Below are 27,331 nucleotides of genomic sequence, written 5' to 3' on the forward strand. Positions count from 1 at the left end.
CCCAACACCATTAGTCAACATAGAACATGACACCATTCCAATAGAGGTGGATAACAGCGACTTAAAGAGTATTACTCTAGCAGCAGGCACCATCATTGGAATGGCGGTTGATGACCGACATTTCTCCATTGATTTAGAAAATGAACTGTTAGGACAAATCCCCAAAGACTGTTTTGACAGTGACAGTGAGGACAATACAACACCAGACAGGATCTTCACCCGGCATGGGGGGAACTTCCTGGTGTACACTTCCTGTCCTTATGGTAAGGAAGATGTGACTTGTGACTTCAGGAGGGATGGGGTGATTTTCCAGGTCAATGAAGGCTGCCTTTCCCACCTGAGGCCTCCAGCACTCTGACCAGGGACTTCTCCACCCAGCTTGAGGAGGCCGCTGAGATAGCCAAACCAGAAGTCTTTCCAGGCTTCAGGCAGATGGTGGAAGAGAGAGTCAACCTAACTGATGCCTGTGTGACTCTGGAACAGAAGCAAAAGTTGAAACAAGTTTTCTTGGATTTCCAAGATCTCTTTGCGGTAGACTCATGTGACTGTGGTCGCACCGACATCCACACAACAACAATTCCCACGGACTCTGGCATGACTCCAGTGTTTGTGAAGCAATATCGTTTGCCTCTCGCATCCATGGAGTCCCTTACTAAAATAATTAAGAACCTTGAGTCCCGGGGAATAATCCGTCCAGTACAAAGCACTTTCAATAATCCGGTGCTGGGAATATTGAAGCCAAACAGCCAGTGGAGACTCTGCGCCGACCTTAGGGAGCTCAACAAACGGGTCCATACTTCCTGATGGCCTCTTCCCTACATTGACCAAGGGCTGGCCCAGATCCAGGGGTCACAGGTATTCACTGCAATAGACCTGCCCAATGGGTACTGGACCGTGCCTGTCAGTAGGGAGGACCAATACAAACTGGCTTTTACCTTTGGGGGCCAGCAGTACGCATGGACCCAGACTCCCTTCGGATACCTCAACTCCGGCAATGAATGCAACATTTTCTTACATAAGGTCATGCCCGACCTGGGTGCGAGGGGCAACCTGGCTTATGTAGATGATGGCCTCATCAAAGTTCATCTGTTGAGGAACACATAGCGGAGATCGATTATGTTCTGACGCAGTTGAGGGCCGCCGGAGTAAAACTTTCCTTTCAGATAGTACAGTGGTTTAAAACCTGTGTTAATTTCTTGGGGCATGAGATTACTCCTCAGGGTCTCTGTCCCCAGGAAAAGAAAGTGGAAGCAATTCAGAAACTGAAAGACCCCACAACTCTGCGGGAACTAAGGAGCCTCCTTGGAATGACTAATTACAGCAGAAAGTTCATTGAGGGCTACGCAGAGATCACTAGACCCCTGATTCATCTCCTGAAGGGGGGGGTCAAGTGGGAATGGGGTCCAGAACAATCCGAGGCAGTAAGACAACTCAAAAGAAGCCTCTCACAAGCGCCTTGCCTAGCTTACCCTGTCAGAAACAAGGAGTTCTTCCTGGAGACAGGGTTTTCTAATACGTGCTTGACGGCAGTATTATACCAAAAGCATGACAAGGTCAATAAAGTAATCTCCTACGTGAGCAAAACTTTACCCTCTGTGGAGGAAAAGTTCAACGATTGTGAGAAGGCACTCTTGGCAACGGTGTGGGCTTTGAAGAATTACCGCCCGTTCATCCAGGGGGAACACATCATAGTGGAGACTCCACACCAGCCTCTGCAATATCTCCAAAGTGACAGAATCCGGGCCGGAAATGTCAGTAATTCCCGAATTACTTCCTGGATTCTGTCAATGCAAGGCTTTCCTGTGGAGGTCAGATATGGCCAAAACAAGAAGAGTCCCCTCGCGCAAGGTCTGGCTGACTTGCATGATTGTGCCAGAGAAAACTGTCTTGAGGACGAAAGTCTAAAAATCAAGCACAACATGGAGGCATACCTTAATTCCCCACACAAAGTCTTTGAAGAAGACAAGTGTGAGGGAATGCCCACTGTCTATGTGGATGGATGCTCTTACCATGTTGACAACAACAGGGAAAAAGAACTTGTGGCCGGCGTAGGGACTGCATGGGTGAATGAGTCCCCAGAACCCTCCGCTGGATACAAAATTGGTCCCCGAAGTAGTCAGGTGGCAGAGTTGATGGCTGTGCATCAAGCCATCCTCACTGCCACCCAACATCAACTCCATGAACTGGTCATAATCACAGATTCGAATTATGTACGGAACGGGTTCGTGGAGCACCTGGTTAATTGGAAAACCAGAGGCATGTTCTGTGCTAATAACAAACCCTTGAAACATGGGAAGTTAATCCAAAACATTGATGATCTGGTCACCTCGAATGGGATGACCATCTACTGGAAAAAGATCAAGGGTCATTCCAAAGTAGAGGGACCAGACAAAACTGGAAATGACTTGGCTGATCAGCTGGCCAAAACCAGGGCTATCCAAGGGGATCGAATAGAAATAGAATCCCTGTTGGGGGAAATCCAGGTCACGGCTATCACTAGGTCCCAGACAAATGCTCACAATGATCTTTCAACTGCACAATGGAGTGAGGAGACCCCTGATGCTGATTTGATTACAGCTCAGAAGGGGGACCCAATAATTGGTAAGTTTTACCAACACATTGAGGACCCTGAGAACTTTCCCCTGACGGATACCGATTACATTGGGAAAGAGGACCTAAGAGTGTTGATGAAATGTCCAAAAAGGTTCCGAATCCAAGACGGTTTGTTGGTAAGGAAATCCCAAGCTGGCCATGATCAGTGGGTGGTCCCTACCTCATTCCGGAGCCTGATGTTAAGTCACGCCCATGATGCGGCCACCGCCGGTCATAGGGGGGTTCACACAACACTGGAAATCTTAAGAGAGGTTGCATACTGGCCACACATGGGGCAAGACCTCGACCAATACTTGAAGGGGTGTCTTGTGTGTGCACAATTTCAGCCATCTTCCCTCACACACCGTGCCCTCTCCAAAAGAGGGGGATGACACTGCCATGGTCAGATTTGCAAATCGACTTTGTAGGCTCTGTAATTCGCTCGTCTAGAGGAAACAAGTACATGTTGACCGTTACATGCTTGTTTACCAAGTGGGTGGAATGTCTCCCGGCCCCAAACTGCAAGGAAGAAACAGCAGCTGCCCTGATGATTAACCACATATTTTCCCGTTTTGGTCTACCTCAAAGGATTGAGTCTGACAGAGGTAGGCACTTCACCAGCGAGGTAATGACAAAGATGTGGGAGATACTGGGGGTTAAAAGGAAGCTACATATTGCTTACCGGCCAGCTTCTTCTGGAGCAGTAGAAAGATACAACCGAACCATTGTGAGCATATTGAAAAAGTTTGTGGCAGATTCTGGGCCAAGTTGGGATATCCGACTACCTCTGGTCCTAATGGCCATCAGATCTACCCCGTCATCTGCAACCAAAATGTCACCATTTGAGCTGATGACCGGACGCAAGATGGTGCTTCCCCAGCATCTGCTCTACAGGACCCAAGAGCAGACACTGATAAATGCCTCCACAACTCATGAGTATGTGGAGAATTTAAGGAAACACCTCCAACATGCTTTTGCCTATGCTCAGCGGAATCTAGAAAGATCAGCTGAGAGTATGAAAACCCACTACGACCTGAAGACCACCAGGAAGGAATATACTGTGGGGGACCGGGTCTATCTATACAATTTCCAAAGGAACCAGGCCAAACAGCGAAAATGTTTGCCTACATGGAAGGGACTCTTTGAAATTATAGACAAGATCTCCCATGTAGCCTACAAAATCCACATCCCCAAAGGTAATTTGGCGGAAGGGGAAGATAAGTGGGTCCATATAAATCAGCTGAAGTGTTGCCATCCCAGGCACACTCTGCAACAACTGGAGGAATCCACTGGAATCCCAGAGGGGGCCTCTCCAGAGTAATTCAGTTCCAACCCTAAAATATTCCACATATAGCATATAAAATTCTGTGATTCTTGTATATATATATGTTCTTGTCTCCTAATTTAAAAAAGAAAATGTATATGTTCATATCTTCTGATTTATAAAATGTATATGTTTGCCACACCATTAATAGTGGTGGAAAAATGTCTAGGAATGTGTATTGCCGCTTTGCTTTATCATCCTAGGAGAGATGAAACCATGGAGACTGACCAAGGAGGCGACCTGGGGACCGGGAGCGAAGATCCTAGGGGCCCGGGGTACCGCCCATTCCTCCCATCAGGACCAGCAAGGAGAACTGATTGATCGACTGGAGGGAGGAAAAGATGCTGGACTGTGCCATCTACGGAATTGAAAGAAGATGAGGCGAACATCCCAGATCTTGCGAGTTCCATCAGTGAAAGATAACAATGGCCATCGCAAGAGGGGGGGCTTGTGGGATGTTTTTACGCATGCATCCAAGACCTACCATAAAACTGTCCAGTACTGGCATGGAAAATATCATGATGGCCAGAACTCCCCAGAGTGTGCATAGGGAAAACATTAAGAATGCCACCCATTTTTGACTATGTTGTGAGCACATGAGGGCACCACCTAAAACCACCATTGGGCTACACACACAGTAGCCTGAAACCATTGGGAATGGAAATGCTGATTGCCAAAAGCAACCCAGAACTGTGGGGAATTCATTTTCTTAATGTCAAAAATGGATGCAATACCGGTACTCACCACTATCAGAAAGCCGGCGTTTTAAAATCACCAGACTTTTGTGTAAAACTGAACAGAGGAACCCAAACCAGGCCAAGGAAAGACTTGCTAAGAGGTGGATACAATGTAAAACTATATTCTGAAATGACTTGAAGGAAGTAATTATTTAATTTATATGTAAAAATTGTAGGGTTGATTTAAACTGGGAACTAAAGTGACATTTAGCTGAATTCTGCCTGACAACTACCCCCGACAGGAGAAACCTGCTCAGCCACTCTTCCCAGGCCTAGCTGCATCCTGCTGCCCCCACCAAAAAGAGATGAAACCTCTCTGATTAGATTAGGGGAGGGGCACCTGCAGGAGGTTGAACAAAGCCCTGTCCTGGGCTCAGCAAATGTTATATTGGGGGGGTCGTAAAATGGCTTCCTCTTGGGGGAAACTGGGAGGGGCAGTGCCTCTGCTAGCAAACTGAGCTTGGGGGAAGTGGACAAACCAGTTATTCCACCATGTAATGTGGGAAGCCACACCCCTTTGGGACTGGTCAAAATTATATAAATAATGCCATTATTCTTGTGATTTTTCGGTGCACATTTTAAGAGGTGTTAGGACCCTGTGGGATGTTCTTGGGGATAGTAGCGGAAAAAAGGTTGTTACTCCAAATGTATGCATGTTAAAAATCTGACACTTTATCATCTATAACCCATATCCCTGGTGCACATTTGTGTAAAATCTGGAAAGGTTTAGAGGTCGTTATCTGGATGAAAAGGGGAAAATTCTGTTATCAGTGGACACAACATCGTACAAAGACAGGGATCAGATGGTTTGGTGCTACAGAAAATATGTTAACTGGACCTCTAATATGAGAATAATGGTACATAGATAAATATGGATTTGGGTCAGAAATAGATTTGTGTGCAATTTGACAAGGAGAGGTTCCTCTGACCATAAAACCTACAGCATCACTCTGACACTCCATTTCTTCCCCCCAATCAAGGGAGAGAGGAAAGCTTGGCCAATGATAAGTGAGAGGGGCAGGCTTAGCTAGGCCCAGGCACACACCCATGTTCAAAACACATAAAAAGGGCCACTGAAACCCAGGTAGGGGATTCACTTTCCACTTTCTTGCGGGTCGCTTTTCCGGGAGACTCCAGACTTCAAATCCATCAGCCTCCAGAGCTCCAGAAAGACCAGAGATCCAGAGAGATCCAGAGAGACCAGAGATCCAGAGAGACCAGAGATCCAGAGAGACCAGAACTGTGCAGTGCTGAGAGCAGAACCAGAGACCAGACCGCTGTGAGCAAAACCGCCAGAAGTCCGGTCCAACCTGACCAGACCTTGATGGCTTATTTCAAAAATATAGTGTGAGTACTCACTGTGCCAAAACCAATCTCTTAGTTTAAAATAATCTAATCCAAACTAGTTTAGCCTATTAGAACTGCCTCCTAGAATTGTGTCCTTCTGTCATCTTTAAAACTGAAAACTGTCATCTGTCATTCTGAGCTGTAAAATTTCAAATCCGAAAAACTACTTTCACAAAATCGTCCGTATCTCCGGAACCGAGATTTAACTTTCATCTTAAAGCTAAGATTCTAGGCTTTCCAACGAACCTAGAACCGACTTCCTACTCCTTACAGTGCCTCCGTAATTGCACTCGATGCACGCGAGTAAATTTGCCACGATTTCACATTTTGCACAATTTCAGCCATGTGTAAAAATCAGCAGCTTCTTGCTTTCCTTTGCTAAAATTCGTTTTAACCTGCTGGTGACACATAGAGCATTGCTAAAGTGAGCCTGAACTAATATAAACTAGATATCACCCACCCTGAACCTCTAGAGGGAATTAAAAGCATTTTTAGCACATTTCTCACTTCATTGTCATCACATTCAAAGCATTTTGGGCCTGTGTTTCAAACTTCTACCTGTTTTCCTCTAAGCTTGCTGGGGGGGAACTGACTTTCGTATTGTATTTGATTGCATTCCTGAGAACTGTGTGCTCCTCCTCCCATTTCTTACATTGCATAGGGGGGGGGGCGAATTGCCAGAGAAAAAGTGATTATATTATCTTTTGCTAAAATCATATCAAGTTATTTCTGTACTGCATTTCATTCCTCATTGCTTTTCCCTTGAAACCATAAAAGCATTTTCGCTGCCTTATCCATCCTATACCAACTCCTTATTGATTGTAAAGAACTGTGCGACTGTAGGGTTACCTATTGCTGATTACTGCTCATATTCACAAGTGTGCTATCCATTATCAATTTATTTATAGAAGTGTGATATATACATATATATATATATTGTTTAATTTTTCAAATACACCTTTTAAGTTGCAAAACAAGCCTACTTCTTGGCTCAGTGGGGTCAAGGGGGATTCTAAGAGAGGGGTGTTATACAAGGGTTCATCATCCAGATTATAACTTGCCATAAAAATATATAAATAAGGGCTTCCCTTGGGCATCCCAGACAAGGCACTGACTTAGTGGGATTACTTGATTGGAGTTACTTACAGCAGTCAGCCATCAACCAGCAGTGACCGTCAAGCTAATATAGGTGCAGGCAGGGGAACATCCATTACTGCTCCCTATTTAACTGCCCCTCCTCTCTTGTGACTTCTTAGGTAATTCTTGCAGTCTGCTACATGTCACAGTTGTTTGCTAGATATCACAAGAGAACGGTCATGGAATAATATTTGAGCAGGAAAACACATTCATCTAGTGTTTAGTAGAACTCATGCACATACAGGCTCTCCCTACTGGGAAGAACACCCTGTCCCTGTGTAAAGGTAACTTCTCTCCCTAGGCTGCGAGTGGTGTATCGCCTTTCTAACAGGGATAGAGAAGAAGTTTGCCCTGTCACATCTCTTTCATACAGTTGACTTAAACAGAAAGTTTAAAACTATTTAATATAGGTTATATAAAATCTGTTCTGAAGAGACAGAAGGTCACTTATATCTGTCTCAGTCTTAGTGGTTGTGAGCTGTACTCACAGCTGGTTTTCGGTACATGTTTTAATTACCATTACTAGGAGGCAGTCATTGCCACTGTAAACCTATCAATAGTTAGAAGCAATAAAAATGCTCTTTGCGGAAAGAAAAGTATACTAGAGGCTAATGTATCTCTCTAGTTTAAATGTCAGTATTCCTGGACATGTCTGGAGTGTGTTCTGTTGGACATTGTCTTCAGGAAGAGGTCACTCATGCCAATTGTGATCGACTGGTTTCGATGATACATATGATTGAAATCATCTTCTTCAGGACCTATGTTTTGTGAAGGATAGCTTCCATCAAAAGATCTTTGTGATGATCTTGGGAGCACTTCAGCTTACTAGGGGGAATCAAAAGTTAGAGAATCAGGGGATATGGATATAGCCCCTGAAAATATCCGTGAGCCAACTTGCTCCCGGATATCTAAGTGTGCAAACATTTCATGCACTTCTCTCTCATGCAATAGCTATGTGCTATAGAATCAAAGGATGCCATTTTTAGCCTCCGTATTCATGCACTATTTTTGTGCATGGGATAAAAGAGAAAGGGAAAGGGGGTAGGAGGTAATACATCCAGTGTCAGTAATGAGCCCACATATCCGGGAAATGGGGCGCATGCAGGAAACATGCTTTTAGTGCAATCTTGCCTCAGTGAAGCTGAACATGCAGTATTGCGTGTGACTGCCACCAAGGTGGACCATAGCTTAAGAAATGACTCAAAATATAATAGCTTCAGTCCTTACCCGACAGCCGAATGAAGATGGCTGTATGGTGGGAGAAGTTGGTTGTTGTATTCAGGTGGTTTGCCAAAATGTGGTCTTGATGGGGACAAGACGTAGTCCTCCTATCTACAATTATCAAAGATGTATACTGATTATATATACTGCACTGTATGCGTACTCAGGGGTGGGCTGCGGGGGTTCAGAAATGTGAGATTCCCTCTACCATGGCCACTGTTTACTTACTTTCTATGTCGGGCGAATATCGATAAAGCTGCGTGCGTATCCCTTCTGTGCTGTAGGGAAACAGAATATTGGGCATCTATCTTCCCTTGTGGCAGTACCACGGCAACTTCTGTTAATGCATTAGGGCTACTCTGCATAGTGCAATCAGCTTACGTGCAGCCGTTAGAAGAGCCCGCTACTGCAGCGTCGGTCACGGCATCCACAGCAAAACATCTGTGATGAGGCCGGCGGCTCGCGTACTGCTTATACTTTAGACCTCGTAGTCTAGGCTGCATGCAGTGTTATGGGCAGCATCTTGCGTGAGGAACCACTTCCCCAATGCTTCTGGAGGAATAAAGTACTCACCAACTACTCTGTTTGTTGTTAATTGTGTATAAATATGTCCCAAAACCGCAGCATTGAAGAGGATATTGCCGGCCATAATTTTGCTGCAGTTACTGCGCAATGGCCACCAGATCTCATGGTTTGGATATGTCAGCTCTAGGGGCAGGAGATGGAGGAGCACCTTAAAGTTGCATTACTGAAGGGCATGGGGATAGCAACAAAAAAGTTGAGGTTGATAGAGACTCTAAGGGCCTCATTACGAGGTTGGAGGTAAGGGTTTAACGGCGCCGGTAAAGGTGCTGGTGCCGTTAACCCCTTACCTCGGCATTACGAGGTCCTTTAGAGGGTCCTTCTAAGGGTGGCTGGTTTTACCAGGCACCCTTAGTGGGAGCCGCCAAAGGACCAGCATGCTAATAACGGGGAAATAACGGGGAAATACCGGGAAATACTGGGTCCTCCACGGTTGAAATGGCCCGGTAATTCCCCATGCAGGGAACCCGGACCCGTTATGCGGTAAGTGGGTAGCCATGGTGCTAATAGCACCATGGCTACCTCCAACCTCGTAATGAGGCCCTAAGGCACCAACGTGGACCCAATGTCTGTTGTCAATGTTGTGACTCGTGAGAGTCTAGCTGCTATATTGCAGAAGAATGGTTGGTGAAAACCTATGTGAACATGTGTCAGAGTTCATTATAAACTGCAATGTGTGCCAGAAATTTACTGCAGGGCACACTTTACGGACAGTGAGAGGATTAATCCTCAGACCAAATGGCCCTTTTAGCATCAACATATAAATTATGAAGATATGCTGCAGACTTGCAATAGCTATAGATACATGTTAGTTGTAGTCTGTCCCTTTTCTAGACTGATCGAGGCAGGTCCAGGCATGTACCCTGAGGCTGCGTGTGCCACCAAGTTCATTGTGCGCAAAGTATTTCCAAGATGGGGTGTGTGCAAAGTTTTCCGATCCGGTAATTGACTGCACTTTGTAAATGAGCTATTTGAAAATATAGTTCTACTATTAGGCATAAGACATACGTTTGCATTAGCTTATCCTCTGGAAGAAATTGTGTTTGTGAGAAATTAAATGGGCTTTTGAAGGAAATGATAGCAACATTGAAAATCACATTAAAGAAGGGATGGCTGCATTGCCTACTGCTTGCGCTATATGCGCTGCAGAACCAGCCTGGCTCAGACCATCATCTGATGCCTCATGAGTTGGTGACTGGACGCCATATGAGAACTCCTCTCACTCCCCCAAAAAGGGCAAATACAGACACCCATAGTGTAGAAAGGGCTTTAGCGATGAAATTAATTCATGATTATTAACAATCACTGCAAGTGTTTCTTCTATGTCTCAACAGCTCCAGAACCAATGGGAGGAGTCAGGGGGAAGCAAAAAGGACAATCAGCCCATTGATTTGGAGGATACACTCAAGTATCTAAGCTTTTTTATCCAGGGGACCAGGTGCTAGTGCGCAAATTCATATGCACATGGAGTACCCCCAAGTGGAGGAAGTAAGCCCTACTGCTGTGAAACCACAAGGAAGGAGAGTGTGCATATATTTACATGATGTCAAACCCTACAAAGAAGAAACCATGACCTCCTCTGCAAGTACCCCAACTGAAGCATGTGCAGAATTTCAGCATCTGTGGACAAGATCCATAACCAAAAGCCAAGACAAGGCAAGGGAAGAAGAAGCAAAACTTTTAGATTAGGGTTTTTTGAAGGACTGATGGATTTACAATGATCCTGGAACACCTCCCTTATTCTTGGATAAAAGGAAGAATGTGATAAAAGCAGTAAAGTCATGAAGAAAAGTACTTTATTTCTTATGTTACCTATTGTACACATGTTGTTACTTGATATTTTCTCCTCTATGCTGCAGTCTTATCCAGTTTTTATAAAAAAGACACTCAGCCATTGTGACATTTCTCGAAAGTCTGAAAAACAACACCATTGTTTAAGAATTATATTTGTGATTATTCAGCAGTTTTTGTTATAAATTCACAAGGTATCAATAATCGATATATTTGATATATTAAAAATAATTGGAGACATGGAAATGTATTAAAAATTAAGAAATGCAGCTTCACGAAGCAAATGTACTGTACAAGGGATAATTATTGTAGTTTTTTGTGGTATTTTGATTTTAACTGTTATCCTTATTAAGTTGGCATTTACACTTATTATAGGCAGTGATGAACAAGAAAATAAGACATCCACCATTGTCCCCATTAAGAGTCCAAAACTGTCCCCACTGATCTCCGATATTAAAGACATTTTTCTCGAATTAAGAGACATGCTAAAGAAGACAATGAAAGTATAAATACATATTTAGACAACTAGCTAACCTATGGTATCAGCACATGAAAGAGGTGATAGAAAGGACATCAGAAAAAAGTTGTTATGTCTGTTCCTTAATACTGTATGCCATGAATTATTGCAAAGGAAATGCCTGGACATGATGCAAAATGTCCCAGTCACCTGGCAGCATGCACCACCAGAAAACAATTTGAAGGAAAATTGGCAACTTTAAGATGGCGATCAAGACAGAATTTCCCACACGAAGGTACATATGTGAAAACAAAGAGAATGGAGACTAGAATGGAGTGCACAGGCAACAAATGTATGTATCCGTCTGGTGAAGCGTGTGCGTGTATTTCAGAGGTGCGTGAGAAGTTTTACATGCGAATGGCCTGGGTGCGTGTATTTCAGGGGTGCGCGAGAAGTTTCACATGCGATTGGCCTGGGCGCGTGTATTCCAGAGGTGCGCGAGAAGTTCCACACGCGATTGGCCTGGGCGCGTGTATTTCAGAGGTGCGCGAGAAGTTTCACACGTGAACGGGCCTGGGGGAGCATGTGCGTGTATTTCAGGGGTGCGCGAGAAGTCTCACACGCGATCAGGCCTGGGGGAGCGTGTGCGTGTATTTCAGGGGTGCGCGAGAAGTTCCACACGCGATCGGGCCTGGGGGAGCGTGTGCGTGTATTTCAGGGGTGCGCAAGAAGTTCCACACGCGATCGGGCCTGGGGGAGCGTGTGCGTGTATTTCAGAGGTGCGCGAGAAGTCCCACACGCGATTGGTCTGGGCGCGTGTATTCCAGAGGTGCGCGAGAAGTTTCACACGCGATTGGCCTGTGCGCGTGTATTTCAGGGGTGCGCGAGAAGTTCCACACGCAGTTGGCCTGGGCGCGTGTATTCCAGAGGTGCGCGAGAAGTTCCACACGAAATTGGCCTGGGCGCGTGTATTTCAGAGGTGCGCGAGAAGTTCCACACGCGATCGGGCCTGGGGGAGCGTGTGTGTATATTTCAGGGGTGCGCGAGAAGTTTTACACGTGAATGGCCTGGGTGCGTGTATTTCAGGGGTGCGCGAGAAGTTCTACACGCGATTGGCCTGGGCACGTGTATTTCAGAGGTGCGCGAGAAGTTTCACATGCGATCGGGCCTGGGGGAGCGTGTGCGTGTATTTCAGGGGTGCGCAAGAAGTTTCACACGCTATTGGCCTGTGCGCGTGTATTTCAGAGGTGCGCGAGAAGTTTCACACGCGATCGGGCCTGGGGGAGCGTGTGCGTGTATTTCAGGGGTGCGCAAGAATTATCACATGCGATTTCAGCAGAGTACGTGTATTTCAGGGGTGCGCGAGAATTTTCACACGCGATTTCAGCAGGGTACGTGTATTTTAGGGGTGCCGGGGAGTCCTACATGTGATTTGGCAGTGTGGGTCCTCCCAGGTGTTCCCTGTACACCATCCACGGCCCCTGCAGGCAGCCCACAACACAGGGGACTACCCTGCATCCCTGGTCATGTCCCGCAGGCAGCCCAACATGGGCATGCACCCTAGCAAAGGCACATGTCTCCTTGCACTACTGATCACCAACTCATGTCCCCAGCAGGCCCCCACTCATGTCCCACTCATGTCCCCCTGCACCCCCACCCCCCAGCATTGCGGGGCACCTGCCAGCAGGCCCCCACTCATGTCCCCCTGCACCCCCACCCCCAGCATTGCGGGGCACCTGCCAGCAGGCCCCCACTCATGTCCCACTCATGTCCCCCTGCACCCACACCCCCAGCACTGTGGTGCACCCTCCACCAGGCCCCAACTCATGTTCCCCTCCACCCCCACGCCCCAGCACTGTGGGGCACCCTCCACCAGGCATCAACTCATGTTCCCCTGCACCCCCACCCCCCAGCACTGTGGGGCACCCTCCACCAGGCCCCAACTCATGTTCCCCTGCACCCCCACCCCCAGCACTGTGGAGCACCCTCCATCAGGCCCCAACTCATGTTCCCCTGCACACCCACCCCCCAGCACTGTGGGGCACCCTCCACCAGGCCCCAACTCATGTTCCCCTGCACCCCCACCCCCCAGCACTGTGGTGCACCCTCCACCAGGCCCCAACTCATGTTCCCCTGCACCCCACCCCCCAGCACTGTGGTGCACCCTCCACCAGGCCCCAACTCCTGTTCCCCTGCACCCCAACCCCACAGCACTGTGGGGCACCTGCCAGCAGGCCCCAACTCATGTTCCCCAGCCAACATGTCATCACAATCTAGATCCCTGGTCCCTATGGTCAGCCTCCAAATGCAGAACACCCACCTGAGTATTGCATCCACCCACTTAGAAATGGCAATAACATGATAGAACACCAATTGCAAGTTTGGAAACGAACACATGTCCCTCACATACACCCAATGGGTGTCAGTGAATCTCAAAACCCATATCATGATACGCATGAAACCAATGAGATGATACTACACATTGAAGTTTGATTAAGAAATATGTATTAAAGGAAACATAAATTGAATAAAAAATAAACAAACAGAAATGGGAATGTAAAAAAATAAAAAGAAGCATGTCCGTGAAAAAATGCAAAACCAAAAATCATAATCCAAAGGAATGGTATCCAAAGTCACAGTCCACAAAAGAAAATCCTATGGAAAATAATAATCGAAAGCCATTGCTCCATGGGTAAATTGTAAAATAAAAACAAAATCCAATGGGGCTGGGATGTGGAGCGATGGTATCCAAGTCGGGAGTGTTCTGTTCCAGCAGGGGTGGACACAGCAACTGGACCCCTGCAGATGGCTGATGTGCAGGCACCAAATGGCAGGGCACGGTGGCAGCAGGCAGGCAGGCAGCAGAAGATGGCTCGTGGGAGGCTGCTCGGGCCTCTGGGGGGCAGTAATTCGACCTTTTGGGCAGGAGCGTGGTCTTCCGTGTGCTTACGCATGGCCAGCTTGATACGGAGTGATTTGGCACGTGAAAATTCTGCACGTCAGCGTGTAAATCGAGGAAAGGCCCTTAGCGCGTAAGTGCGTCAGCACGCATACGCGATTCCATTGGACCAAAGGCCCTTAGCGCGTATGCGCATCTGTGATGTATCGCGCACGGGCGTTGCTTTTTGTGGGGTGCGGTGCGTGTCTTTTGCAGGCGTTGGGGTTCACATGCTATTACTTCACAGCGGGTGGGTGTTGGCTACGCGTTCTTCTACACGCAAGGCAGACGGTGAGTGGTACCCTGCTCCCCCAGGCCCGATCGCGTGTAAAAACACCCGCAAGCCCCTGAAATACACGTACCCCGCTCCCCCAGGCCCGATCGCGTGTAAAAACACCCGCGAGCCCCTGAAATACACGCGCCCAGGCCAATCACGTGTGGAACTTCTCGCGCACCCCTGAAATACACGCGCCCAGGCCAATCGCGTGTGGAACTTCTCGCACACCTATGAAATACACGCATACGCTCCCCCAGGCCCGATCGCGTGTGGAACTTCTCGCGCACCTCTGAAATACACGCACACACTCCCCCAGGCCCGATCGCGTGTGGAACTTCTCGCGCACCCCTGAAATACACATGCCCAGGCCAATCGCGTGTGGAATATCTTGCGCACCCCTGAAATACACGCGCCCAGGCCAATTGCGTGTGGAACTTCTCGCGCACCTCTGAAATACACGCACATGCTCCCCCAGGCCCGATCGCGTGTGGAACTTCTCGCACACCCCTGAAATACACGCACCCAGACCAATCGCGTGTGGAAATTCTCGCGCACCCCTGAAATACACGCGCCCAGGCCAATCGCGTGTGGAACTTCTCGTGCACCTCTGAAATACATGCACACACTCCCCCAGGCCCGATCGCGTGTGGAACTTCTCGCACACCCCTGAAATACACGCACCCAGGCCAATCGTGTGTGGAACTTCTTGCGCACCCCTAAAATACACGCGCCCAGGCCAATCGCGTGTGGAACTTCTCGCGCACCCCTGAAATACACCCGCCCAGGCCAATCGCGTGTGGAACTTCTCGCGCACCCCTGAAATACAGGCGCACAGGCCAATCGCGTGTGGAACTTCTCGCGCACCTCTGAAATACACGCACACGCTCCCCCAGGCCAATCGCGTGTGGAACTTCTTGCGCACCCCTGAAATACACGCGCCCAGGCCAATCGCGTGTGGAACTTCTCGCGCACCCCTGAAATACACGCGCACAGGCCAATCGCGTGTGGAACTTCTCGCACACCTCTGAAATACACCACACGCTCACCCAGGCCCGATCGCGTGTGGAACTTCTCGCGCACCTCTGAAATACACGCACATGCTCCCCCAGGCCCGATCGCGTGTGGAACTTCTCGCACACCCCTGAAATACACGCACCCAGGCCAATCGCATGTGGAAATTCTCGCGCACCCCTGAAATACACGCGCCCAGGCCAATCGCTTGTGGAACTTCTTGCGCACCTCTGAAATACACGCACACGCTCCCCCAGGCCTGATCGCGTGTGGAACTTCTCGTACACCCCTGAAATACACACACCCAGGCCAATCGCGTGTGGAACTTCTCGCGCACCCCTGAAATACACGCGCCCAGGCCAACCGCGTGTGGAATTTCTCGCGCACCTCTGATATACACGCACATGCTCCCCCAGCCCTGATCGCATGTGGAACTTCTCACGCACCCCTGAAATACACGCGCCCAGGCCAATCGCGTGTGGAACTTCTCGCGCACCCCTGAAATACACGCGCACAGGCCAATCGCGTGTGGAACTTCTCGCGCACCTCTGAAATACACGCACACGCTCCCCCAGGCCCGATCGCGTGTGGAACTTCTCGCTCACCTCTGATATACACGCACACGCTCCCCCAGGCCCGATCGCGGGTGGAACTTCTCGCGTACCCCTGAAATACACACACCCAGGCCAATCGCGTGTGGGACTTCTCGCGCACCCCTGAAATACAAGCGCACAGGCCAATCGCGTGTGGAACTTCTCGCGCACCTCTGAAATACACGCACACGCTCCCCCAGGCCCGATCGTGTGTGGAACTTCTCGCGCGTGTAGAACTTTGGCGCACATTTTTTGGCTGCGCAGGGACGCTATCGCCTGCTTTCGTGTGGCGGACATGTATGGGCCTGTGCGCGTCTTTGGCAGTGCGCTGTTTTTCCCTATTCCATTCCATGAATACGTGTTGTAGGCGAACGTGTGGGCGTTCCGCGCACTTGTCTCCTGTACCTCCCCCGTGACGCCCACATTTTCACGAGTTGTTCCCCATTCTGCGTGTAACGCCCCGTGTTACGCCTACTTTTGTTATGTGCACCGCGCTATGTGCGAATTCGCTGTGGCCTTATCGCACGGCGTTCGATGACCTGTGCGCCAGCGTGCGCCGCGCACTTTTTCAGCGCACATCCCACATTTTGTGCGTGCACAGACTTCCATGAGTAGATGTGCGCTGTTTTCTGTGCGATAATCGCACTTGCACTGCGATTTTCGCTCTTTCACTGCGAATCACACGTTTTCGCACGCTTGCGCCGAAATTTTCGGCGCACATTAATTCCATGAATCGGCCTGTAAATACGTTGTAATGCAAGGTAGAAAAGGCATATAGAAGCTTGCTAAGAAGAGGTATATACATAATGTTTAGGACGGTCATCAGAAGAAAATAAATGACTTCTCATGTTAAAAATCAACTCTGTTACCTCAAAAGACGAGCTTAGGATTGCAAATGGAAGAATTGATGGAGAAGCTGTTTTTGTGTGCAAAATAAGGGAGTACCTTGGCCTGGGATCAAGGAGGCTATTCCGAGAGATGGGTGCGAGGCACACAGGAAGTCAAATGAACAGACCATGTGCATAAGACATATTTCTGCTAATTGCAAGTGCCAAGTGTTGCACAACCCTGAAGACAAAAGCCTATGGGAGGTGGAATGAGCAAGTCCCTAAAGGCCAGAAAGGGTAATGGCACCCTGGTTAATAAATCAAGTAGTCTTAAATAAGAGTCTGAAATTAACAAAATTGTGGTCTCCTAACACGTGACTCAGAAGTCAAAACAAGGACTATTCATTAAAATCCCAGATGGAGAGAGTGGTGTGTTAATACTCCCTTGAATGTTCCAGAACAGTGAACAGACTACGAGGTGTCAACTACAAACAAGAAGATCTTGGCTAAGGATCAGGTCGATGACGTACAATGGACTTATTGGGAAAACAAGGAATGAATTGATGCGTCTCAAGCACCTAGGTTTTGTTTTCAATAAGGTGCTGCTAAACAAGCCAAAAGTCCAAGGTTGGATAGGCTTGCCAACCAATCATAAAACCTATCACGCACTTTCAGAAAGAATGTTGTATTTAGCAATCCGCTGCTATATTTTGCAGAGAGCAAATCTTAGTTTTGTTGAATACATTTTTGTTAAGGCAGAATTACTTCTTCCAATGTGTTGGCCCCATTTATATCCATTATTGAAGCACATGCCAAGAAAATGAAAACATTTTACTTGTTCGATTTGTATTGCTCCAATGTTCAACGTGTATTAATGTATCTTTTTATTACTAGGATCAAACATATTGCTGTTTTGCTATTTATCTCCATTCTTTTCCGGAAGCATATCTTTAGAATTTCACTAGTTGCTTCTTTTTAAAGCCATCTATGTCTTATAGACAAGAATGGCATCATCCATGTACAGAAGGATGTCGATATTCCCAACACCAGTGTTGCAGCATCAGCTTGATGAATTGAAAATGTGTACCTCTATTTCATTCAGATAAAGGGAGGACAGTGTGGGAACAAGTATACTGCCTTGGCAGATGCCTTTAGCCAACATTAAAAGAATTGGCTTTACCACTAGCTGGACACCACCTAAAAATGCTACCTTATCACTATATTAGACCATTATTGCCCTATGTAGCAGGACATGAACGTACAGATTTAAAGAATATTTCAAATGTTCAGATTGTGGGATCCCATCAAAAGCGGATTTGAGATCTTTGAATTATAAATAAAGTGGACCCTTGCTCATTAATACACATTTCTGTTCCAAAAGAAACAATTGGAAGGCCTGATCAATCGTACTTAAGTATTTACAGCATGCCTCTTGCCAGGGGTTCAGTACCTTACTGTCCTCTAATCATATTTTAGAAAATGTAAAAAGTTATGGCTGACAATAAATATGGAGAAAACAAAACTAATGGCATTTAGGTCCCATCAGTCCAGAAAAAATGAACATACAAATTGCAATCGAAGGTAATACCCTGGGACACGAAAAGATATTTGATTCGTTGGGGATATGATTTTTGGAGAATTTCTTGTGGGCTGCTGAGCAGTTAAAAGCAATGTTAACCCTTGAAAAATATTGTAGGGGTATACGCGGCTTTTTCAACACACATGGTAGGGGAGCTATTACACCTGCGTTGCAATTATATAGGTCCCAGGCTATACCAGCTGCTCTCTACGGGGCAGAGTTGTTGGGCCATTTGAAGTCATCCAACTAAAGTGTTTGTGAAATCCGGGAAGTATGAATTCCAACTATAAAAGGCAGGTGAAAGACGCTCACCTAAGCTTTACCCTGTCACAGAAGTGTAATAGCTTAGCCCTATGAACCGGGCACATGTTTTACACTGTAAACAATTTCCTGGGTATGAAAGTTATCTTGATGTGGTAACTCCAGGATATGCATGTGCACTTTACATACAATTATGCACAAGCACTGTAAAAGTGGCATCTTTTACAGCTAAGTGTGGCCCCACAAATGACCCAAGGTGCCCGGTTTGTGGCACTACAGAGGAGACTGTGGGCAACCTACTACTTCTATTTGCGGGTTAAAATGATCTGTGATCTTGCTACTTATTTCCCTTGTGTAGATACAGGGGTCTAAGGACTATTCGTTCTGCACTAGAGTTATGTAGGATCACTGAAGACCTAAATACTGTTTTCTTTGTGGCAAAATGTCTACTCCGAGCATGGCTGAAAAGATCTAACCATGTCAAAAATAATTCCCTAGGATCTTAAAACCTATTGGTGAGCATTTGATGACTGGCATATTTTTATGTGGCAATTATTGTTGTACATATTTAATGCTGGCAAAATATTTCTAACCAGGGTCTTACTGTTGTTTTTTTTATTAGAGTGGACTAAATACAATGTATTTAAAGCTTAAATGGGCACCTTATTAAGCAGGAAGTGATTTGTATCGCCTAGCACATATAAGTTATCGGGACCTTAGGAGGAGCTATTTGGTTCCCCTTTCTAGACTGACGCGAGTTCTGCCCACAAAAGCTGCTGTTGCTTATTGTAAAAGTACCACCAATCTGAATGAGGTTAATTATATTGTAAAATGTTTCCATAGGTCATGGTTATGGAGAATGAAAGCAATGTTGTGAGATTGTGCAGCTAACTCTTTTTTTTATTGGGATTGATTGTATTTATCTGTTCATATTTTTTTAATATTTCTATTTTCATTTTATTGATAGTATGTAATATTGATTGATATGTGTTTTTATGAAGTGTGTTTTAGAATTGCACAATTTGTAACTCTATTGGTGTTTTCATGGTTTTTAATGCTGCATAAAGCTTGTTTTGAACATAAGTTAATATTTTACGGATGCTGTACTGAAAATGTCACTTTTGATTTGATTTTGTTTTAATATATCTGCTATAGGGAAACGTTGGCTATTGTACAAATTATCTTTTTTTAACTCTGGTATTGTAAGCACCAAGCACTTTTTATATGATCTGTATTGATTTGACTTTAATGTATTATGTCTGTTGTGCTTTTATGGTATTTTACTACCAAAATAAAGGTAATATGCCTGACTAATTGCATCTATGAGGGAACTGGATGTCCTATGCCCCCTATATTTATACAATCAGACATGTTAAGTAGAAGCACTAAGTAGGGGATGCTTTATTTGTTCACCTCCAGATTTGTTCTTCAAAAATATCTATTTCCAAAGCATCTGGGCTGGGTGTAAACTTTAAATATAACCCATATTTAGGATATGGTGGCTAGTATCTCTCATAAGTATCCAAACCATCTGCTATTGAACATGTGTTCACAACGTGAGCTCAACACAGCTGTGGAAGGGTTATGTGTATTCTGGTCAGAAAGCCTGACCCAGCCAAGTGCAAGAGAATGATTGGCCACGCCTCTCCTTTTGATCCGTTGTGAGGTCAAGTAACACCTCTCTCCAGTGAGCCAGCCTCCCAGCAGAAGCTGGCCTGGGAAACAGCAATACAATGAAACATCAATCCCAAAAGAACTAGCCTCACACCGGGCCTTTTGATGCTTTTGTCAGGGAAGGGACAGACTCAGTGTAGACAGAGGGATCTCAGACAAGCCAGATAATCTATCTTGTTTTCTTTCTATATCTCTTTTCCTTCCTGTCCACTCCACTTGCTCTAACACAAATCACTTTGAGTTTTATATCAGATGGCAAAGTCCACTTGTTACAAGGTTATGGATTGGACACTTCCAGCAGACTTGCTTTAGTCCAAACATCTGTGACCTTTTGCCTTTAAAAGAAGGGGTCTACCACTCCTTACTTGCATCCTCTCTGACCTCCAGACCTTAAAGAAGATTTAATTCAGACCCTGTTGAGAAAGCAACCAGTCCATTATAAAGTCCCCTATTCTGGAAGTGAAGACTGGTAGTGAAGGAAGAGGCAAGCTCTGCTCCCTAGCCTTTTTCAGGGTGATTGGGGGTGACTTGCTCCTGGAGCAATACCTGTCTCTCCTCCAGTCAAAATGGTACCTAGGTCCTCACCGTGGTCAAGGGATCCTGCTGGTGTGCTCCAGCATCCCCCAAATTTGTGAGACTGAGATCAAGAACTAGGATTTCCCTTGAGACCGTAGAGTGGGACTCAGAGATAATAAGAGCCGAGACAACCTGGATTCCTATACTGTTCCTGTCAAAACACTGCAAGCTATGATTCAAGCACGTTCAACCCCATTCAAACCATCAATGCTCTCTGGAGCTGCTTTTGACACTCACTCACATTTGAACTGCAGTAATGCACGTTTGAACATGTTCACTGCCTCACTGCACTAACTGAAGCATGTTGTTGTCTTGGCTTGAACAAACAAGCATCACTGTAACTGCTCCATTCAAATCACTGTTTCCACCTCCAGCCACTTCATCACTAACCGAGTCGATGATTGAACCAACCCTGGTGTTCTTTACGAACCGTGACCTGCATCAGTATATAACCAACCTGCCTTGCACATCCTATCAGCCCATCCGCTGTTGAAAATTGACCATTAAACTAAACTTGGTGATCTTCCCGATCTGCACCGTTCTAATGCCGTCTATGCCTCTATACAACTCCCAATCGTCTTTGTAGAGACTGATGAAGTTATGTTATGTTATATATCATTTGTATAGTGCCTAATACCATTGTTATGGCATCAAAACGCTATGGGGTGACCTTCGAGGACCTATGTCAGCGGTGTGAGAAATGAAAAAAGGATTTTTAGAATGCACGTGTGCATTGTAACCAGCATGAAGGTAGGTAGGGGTGGCTAAGTCCCTGCTAGTGACCAGTGGAGATCTGGTTAGTGGAAGGGTGCAGTGATAGACTGTTAGGAGGGTAAGCAAGTAAAGGAGACTGATTATGTGCCCAGCTGGACCAAATTATTTTGTGGAACTCAGAATGTATTCTAATGGCAGAGGTAATGTACAATATGAAGTCGAGTAGTGAATAGTTGCTGACGTATGGGGTAAATGGCTGTGCCCTGGGAGGGATATGTCTATATTCCATTAAGATGGAGTGCTATGCGTACCAGAGAATAAGGCTGATATCTAGTTGAGATGAGGGTATGAAGATCACATCATAGAGATCGACTGGAATCCTCTTCATGCTGGCTATGTACTGTCCTGTTTTCTCTTCAAGAGACTCATCGGTGCCCCCACTTTCCTGTCCAGGGATGAAAGATTACCCAAGTGGTGTACTAGGCCTGTCAAGATGCAGAAGGAAAGAGCCAGGTCTTGAGGGACTTCCAAAAAACAAGGGGATCCTCTATGCTGCGGATGCTGAAAGGACTCTAGTTCCGGATGTGACAAAACCATTCCCCTCTGTAATACAATGGGCCTCATTACAACCCTGGCGCTAAGGCATTACCGGTACAGGTAAGGGTACCCATACCGGTAATCCCTTAGCGCCTGATTACGAGGTCCCTTTGCGGGTTGGAGACTTTAACGCCTGCTTTTAAAAACCAACCCGCAAAGGGACCTTGGTGCTAAGTATGGTGCCGCAATTTTCGGCACCCTACTTAGCGCCTTCCCCATTCCCATTGAGCCCTATGGGGCAAAAATGGGAATGGGGAAGGGCCATGGAGGCATGGGGAATTACCGCCCCGCCAACCTCGGAATGGGGCGGTAATTCCCCATTCGGCCATGGCGGAGTCGGTAAGTTACCAGCATGGACCTTGGTGCTACTTGCACCATGGTCCAACGCCAGGGTCGTAATGAGGCCCAATATTTTGAGATAGTACCCACACCATGTACCCGTAAGTGAGAGGACAACAGTTCCAAAAGTCTGTTGACACGGCTAGCATAGCTCAGTGGCAACGCACTCATCTGGAAGCAAGGTGACGCAGAGCAACACAGGTTCCAAACTTAGAAACCTTCGGTCTTAAGCACGTTATAACAAAACAATTCTTATTCTAATTATATTCTTTGCGGCTACTGCATCTTTTAATAAATCCTATCTATCTTGGGAGAAAGCTTCATTTTTTTTCCTGAATGAGAAACTTGTAATCTATCAGCAATAATTTTGTTTTGGTCCTTCCCTCTTGACTCTTCACCAAGGAGAGGAGGGTGCTTCTTGATTTCTTGAACTCTGAGTCAAATCATGTGTCCTTTTTCAGGGATACATTTTTTACTTCAAAAAATAGAGTTTGACTATTTTGACCAATTCTTCCTAGTGTCTGGATGAAAAATTGATCTGCACGTTTTCCAGAATGGGAAGCACCTTTGTGTATATTTCAGGTATGATATTCTCCCTATCAACAAATTCCCATTTTAAACACCCCTTATTGTTGGAGACATTTAAGACAGAGCTATGATTTTTACTTCTTGTTAAGATTGTGTCACAAACCGGAGTTACAACCTTTGGGTTATAGTAATTTACTAATATTCTTACTTATAACCTTAATACTTTCCACGTACCTCTAGCATTTCAGGCTTAATAAGATGTAATCAATCACACTGCACTTGTCCCCCTTTTTATATGTAGCCACTGCAGGATTACCTCCCACTGTTCAGCTGTTACATACATGCAATGCCGCTTTAATGAGAAGCTGTGCTGAAGCATAAGCATAACGTTTTTGTCTCTTGGGTTTGCACAAAGAGGTGGGAGGAATATCTCAACTTCCACCTTCCTCATTCACCACGCCCACTAAAGCTGACAGGTGTTTGCACTGTACATTAAAATCACCTAAGACCACAATTTGAGATTCATTGTTTATTTTATGCTCAGCCATTCCTGTTTCAAGCAAATCTCCCGCTCTGTGTAGCAAAGCTGTACCATTCTCCCCATAAGTTCTATTGCAGATGCTCACTATAAACAGTCTAGGACAACCACAGATGTTAAATAATTCTTCCGATTCTCATACAATTATTTATGTACTTGATGGCTTTTGGCATCTAGATCTATGTTCACTGATGTGGTCAGCCCTCCGCGTGGGCGTCTCTTGGGAACTTTCAGATATGGAAGAGCTGCAAATGCAAAGACAAATAATACTGTTTTCTTTAGTGAAGGAAACTCAATCCTCATCCAACATGTTCATTAAAATCCCTGCTATATTGTAGGATTACATTTCTTCTGAGCAGCTGGGAGAGTAAATTCATGGGCAATTGAATATGGGATATCAGTGGGGAAACCGACATGTCAGGCTGTGACATAAGCCTCAGGTAAGCAGTCACCTACTCATCCATGTATAGACTCGCAATGGCCAAATCTGTGGTTCGTATACAAGTGATTATCAAAACATATTTTGTTTCATCGTGTTAGTGGCCCTCTCTCTGGGCAACTGCATCGCTAAAGAGAATGGTGGGGATGCTCTAAGTTAAATACTTGAGCCCCTTGCTTCATGGGTTCTGAACTCACATGATAATGTGATACAGTAGATTGGGGATTTTTGGTGCTCGCATTCAGACGCCAACGCTTGTGACGAAGACCACCTCTTGCGAGGCGGGAGTTATCCCATGACAACCTCCAAACAACCAATGTTTTGACTTATAGCTTGCACCAAATCGGCCCTGATTGAAAAAGGCGATGTATCCGCCGAAACACGTGTCTCTTATAGGGCATTTTTTCTGAAATATAATTTTCAAATTCAAATACCTTTTGTGTACACTCATTATTTACCCTGTGGCGCTTGATCTTAAAGTAGAGTGGGGTTCCCGCGAACCCCACTGACCTTTCTCACATGATAATGGTATGACTGCTAGGCAATTGTTTTGAGGCACTAAGCAAGCATGGTACAAACTGTGATCATATGTGATGGAGAATTGATGTGCTTCACTGATGTCATTCTGAATAACTAAACAGCAACCACTGATGTATTTTAACCAATACGTACATTTTTTAATCAATTAATCCTCTCCCTCGTAATGTCCTTGGCTTATTTTTGGAATGTGTATCATATGCGTAACACCCATTGTACCTTGAAATTTGCCCTTCTCTCTCCTACCCTTTACCAATGTTTCACCTATTATCACATTTCATTTATCTATGGGTCGATGTTCACACTTCTCCAGTTTCCTAGTTGTTTTAGGTTTGCTAACTGAGTCTTTATTAATTACCGATTTGATCAGCTAAATAGCAAAACATTCCTTGTCCTATCCACACTGCTTACCTTCTGGCCCAAGACTGGCTGCTGTTCTCATATGTACACCTGGCAGATTTAACTTCCCCACTCCCAAATTTCACATTTGTTGTTTGTTTATTGTTGCTTCTGTAGCGCCTTACACCGAGGCGCTTTACATAATTAGTGAATTGGTACATTAGAAATAATGTGACAATCCAAAAACAGGAGGGAGCAAGAAATAGAGAGAAATATAAATAAAAAGAACCTCGAAAAGAAAGACATTTTATTGATGGTGCATAACACTGTCAAGGTGAAGTCAAGCAAGTAATAAAAAAAGTTGAAGGACGAAAACAGGACTCTCCCCAGAAAAACGTTGGAAGGAAGTACAAAAATGCAAATGGGCTAAAAATAAACTCATCAGGTAAGCCCAAGCCTGGGCTGGTCAATCCATAGCATAGCAGACAGAGAGCCGATGGTTCAGAGGTCTGACCATCCGGCTGCAAGATCACCATTACAGTCAGCCCCTACCGGAGAACCCACACCAGAGCAGTTACAATCCCCCAGAGAGGCCACCCACACTTCATGCAGCGTCCAAGCAGGGCCCCGTGGCTGCCCGACCGAGACCCGCCCAAACACTGCCCACAGGCCGTTGCCTACATAATGTGCCAGGCAAGCACAGCAGTCTGCAGCCCTTCAGAATGTCCGCCTCTTCCTCATTGTCCCAGGTGGCCATGCAACACTGGATCTGGCAGTCTAAGCTAGTGAGGGTGAGTTTAAGGGACATGTTGAAAAGATTAAGCTCTCTCCCCCTTTCCCCTAGACCTATTGTGTCACACACTGGCAATCTGGTTAAAATTGAGGTTTTACCAATGATTTTGTATATTTTACATGACCTAAGTATTGTTTTGACTTGCTCCTGTTTAGCTGGCTTAGAATGGGCCCAATGTGGGTTTTCGTTTCCAAATGTTACGTTTTTCAATTAGGCTTCATCATTGAATAGATTTAGGAACCTTTTTAGGGCACCTCCTTCTAATGCATTTCTATGTTTGCAGGATTTCCAGCACAGAGGTGTGCACATTAAGAACACTGATCCAAGATACTTTAAATGGATAAGGTTAAAAACGTTCAAGCCTGCTTTCTATTTATCACAGAACAGTAGGCAGTGCCAACTGTCAGTTACATGTGGATGCAACTATGGCATGACAATAGACTGCCAGAAATATTGTCATGCCATTGCATGGTATGTTTGTCTTCCACTCCTCCATAATATGTGGAGTAGTTCTTTGATCCCAATCGGGTTATACATACTTTTGAGAAGTTAATCAGTTAATATAGATTAGTTTGTAAGTTGTACATTTTTTAGATCAGAGGATTTCTGCTTAGAAGTAAGATTGACACCCTAACTCTATTTTCGAATTCATTTATGATACGAAATTAGGGGATCAATTTAATAACAATATTTAGGATTGAAGGAGGCATCATTGTAGGGTCAGGTGCAGGAATGGAGGAGGTGCAAGACTGTATACTTAATACCAACATTATCTATGATTTTCTGGAGAGGAGGGAACAACACCCTGAAAAACGAGAGTACTCCTTCTACTCCCCTCCACATGCTGTTCACACCAGGTTAGACTATATATTTGTGAGTGAAGAACAACAAGTCATGTTTGTGGACACACAATACCTGGCCAGAGTGTTATCAGATCATTCCCCATTAGCAACCACCTGGATGGTGTTCGCACCTAGACCCCCTGTGCCCACGTGGAGGCTTAGAAGCGAGGCCCTGCTAGACGCTGCCTTCCGCGAACAGATCAGGAAAAGCATGCATGACTTCTGGCAGATAAACAAGAATAGCGTGCAGCGCATGAGCAGCATGGGAGGTGTACAAAGTGGACATCAGGGGGGAAATGATTGCAGCTATAGGGGAAGCCAAAAGATCCATTGTAGCCTCGCTAGCACGTGCCAAAAAGGAAATAGTGGAATTGGAAGCCAGGGCCTCCTCGGACCCAGATCACATACAAAAAGAGGTGGAACTCAGACAAGCCTGTTTAGTGTACTGGGAAAAACTGGGGAAACTCAGCTACACAAAATACATCGAAAAAAGTCACGCTCTCAGTGACAAACCAGGAAAGCTACTAGCTTGGCTCTATAAACGGGAAGCCCCCAGAACACCCATCTGCCATGTCTGTGGGCCGGACGGCGCAGTAGTACACACACAGAAAGAAATAAACTTGGTGTTCTCTGGGTTCTACCAGGACCTTTATGCCAACCCCCCGTCGCCTACAGACACTGATATAGAAGACGTCATGGACATTATGAAGCTACCCAAACTAGATGCACTAATGGTGGAGG

This window comes from Ambystoma mexicanum, chromosome 5p (assembly GCF_040938575.1).
Source record: "Ambystoma mexicanum isolate Mex_15411 chromosome 5p, UKY_AmexF1_1, whole genome shotgun sequence".
In the NCBI taxonomy this organism is placed as follows: domain Eukaryota; kingdom Metazoa; phylum Chordata; class Amphibia; order Caudata; family Ambystomatidae; genus Ambystoma; species Ambystoma mexicanum.